This window comes from Podarcis erhardii, assembly GCF_964252035.2.
Source record: "Podarcis erhardii genome assembly, chromosome: 13".
Lineage (NCBI taxonomy): Eukaryota > Metazoa > Chordata > Lepidosauria > Squamata > Lacertidae > Podarcis > Podarcis erhardii.
Genome location: NC_138502.1, coordinates 40,858,890 through 40,861,230, shown reverse-complemented (window position 1 = coordinate 40,861,230; position 2,341 = coordinate 40,858,890). Strand labels below are relative to the sequence as shown.

The window sequence follows — 2,341 nt, the reverse complement described above, 5'->3', positions numbered from 1 at the left end:
CTCTGTTTTTATTTTCCTTTCTGTCTCCCAGGTCCAAAGCCAGGTCGCACACAGAGTTTACTGTGGCTCCGGAAAGAAGGAGAGGCCGCCATGGAAGTTGTGGTAAGTAAATTCCATGGGGAATCCCACATGTGCCAGGAGGTCTTGGCGAAACAGGGCTGGGGTGGGGGAGGGAACAGGCTGGTCTCGCCCCAACCCCTCACCCGACTACTTCCGAGCCAGGGGTCAGGCCGTCGTGTGCCCAGGCAGGAGCTGTGAGCCTTGGCAGCCAGTGGTGACGTGGGTATGGGCAGCATGGCAGGGGTGCTTGTTCTGCCACCCTCCTTCCCTGGGTCAGCTGGCCAGGCACCCTCACCAGCGCTCAGGCTCTCCCTGCCGTAGTTTGGGGCCCGGCCCCCAGGGGCCAGAGTGGTGCATGCTCTAGTTATCTCCCGCTTGGACTACTGCAATGTGCTCTACGTGGGGCTACCTTTTTTTTTTAAAGTAAAATATAAACTTTTATTTAGAATTAAAAGCAAATACTTCAGTATCACAAACACACAATATTAAACTTCCAAGAAATATACTGCTAATTTGGAGTGAGCATTTATTTTTTTTTTCTTTGCACAATCACAACATGCGGACAAATCCAGGAGAGAGGAAAAAAACAGATGACAAAAAGCTGGAAATTTTCAACATCTTTTCCCCCACACCACCACCACCAGAGCAGCCTGTCACAAATAATTCGTACTGTACAAAGGAACAAGTCATCTTTCTTTCTTTCTTTCTTTCTTTTTTTCCGGCGCTTGTGTGCTACGCGTCATTTAAAGATGTTGACAAAATTTCTACAGATTCATCTTTGACAAAAAACAAGAGAGAGAAAAGCTCTAACAAGGCAAACACTGCAATCTAGTCTTCTTCGGAAGAGTCTCGTTCAAAGGTGTACGCCATGAAGCAAGCATCGGGTCTCTTGGGGACAAGGGCATGCCCGGGTCTCACAATCTCAAAGCCCAAGAAGCTGAAAGTACGGAGCAGCGAGGCTCTGTCGTCTCTATTCTTGTGGAAGCAAATGAAGACATGGTCCACTTGAAGTTGTTCTTCAGCAAACTCAGGAAGAACTGCAAAACTGTCCTTGCTCCCTTCAGGCAAAGCGCCATTGGGAATTTCGATGTACAAGTTGTTATTGTTCAACACAGCTTTCCAGCTGATGTGCTTGGCATCCGTAAGCCTGGACTGGACATTCAGGATTCTCGTCCTGTTATTGGATGTTATCTCTTCTGTTACAGGAGCACCACCGAGGCCCCGGACCCAGGTTACTACAGCAACTGAAGGACACTCTGGAACTCCTCAAAGCGGCGCTGGCGGGCAGGGCGGGCATGTCGGCGGGGACGTGGGTCTTTTTATTTCCTTCCTTCTCGCGGGCGAAGCAGTGACTGTTGAGGATCCGCTGCAGGGAGGATTTCACCATCCGGGCCGCCCCCAGGTCGCCGAACCCCCGGTCGGGTCTTTCCCCCCGCCGCCTCCTCCTCCTCCTTCTCGGCTCCCCCTCGCGGCAGCTGCTTCCCTTCCTTCTTCTCCCTTCGGCTGCACAAAATGGCCAAATAGCTCTATGTGGGGCTACCTTTGAAGGTGACCCGGAAACTACAACTAATCCAGAATGTGGCAGCTAGACTGGTGACTGGGAGTGGCTACCGGGACCATATAACACTGGTCCTAAAAGACCTACATTGGCTCCCAGTACGTTTCCGAGCACAATTCAAAGTGTTGGTGCTGACCTTTAAAGCCCTAAACGGCCTCGGTCCAGTATATCTGAAGGTGCATCTCCACCTCCATCGTTCTGCCCTGACACTGAGGTCCAGCGCCGAGGGCCTTCTGGTGGTTCCCTCACTGCGAGAAGCCAAGTTACAGGGAACCAGGCAGAAGGCCTTCTCAGTAGTGGCGCCTGTGGAATGCCCTCCCATCAGATGTCAAAGAGATAAACAACTACCTGACATTTAGAAGACATCTGAAGGCAGCCCTGTTCAGGGAAGTTTTTAATGTGTGACATTTTAATGTATTTTAATCTTTGTTGGAAGCCGCCCAGAGTGGCTGGGGGGACCCACCCAGATGAGCGGGGTACAAATAAATTATTGTTATTATTATTACAGTGGTGCCCCGCAAGACGAACGCCTCGCAAGATGGAAAACCCGCTAGACGAAAGGGTTTTCCGTTTTGGAGGCGCTTCGCAAAACGAATTTCCCTATGGGCCTGCTTCGCAAGACGAAATGTCTTGCGAGTTCCTGCGGCCCCCCCCCCCTTTTCCTAAGCCGCTAAGCCTCTTATCAGCTGATCCACTGATAAGCCGCTAAACCGCTAATAGCGC

At 51.2% G+C, this 2,341-nt stretch overlaps 1 pseudogene across 1 annotated transcript; it reads right to left on the bottom strand.

The window, feature by feature from the left end:
* Positions 1 to 569: 569 nt before the first annotated feature.
* Positions 570 to 1,568, bottom strand: LOC309327602 (ornithine decarboxylase antizyme 1 pseudogene; annotated as a pseudogene). The gene has a single exon. The product of its transcript is annotated as an ornithine decarboxylase antizyme 1 pseudogene (transcript).
* Positions 1,569 to 2,341: the final 773 nt, after the last annotated feature.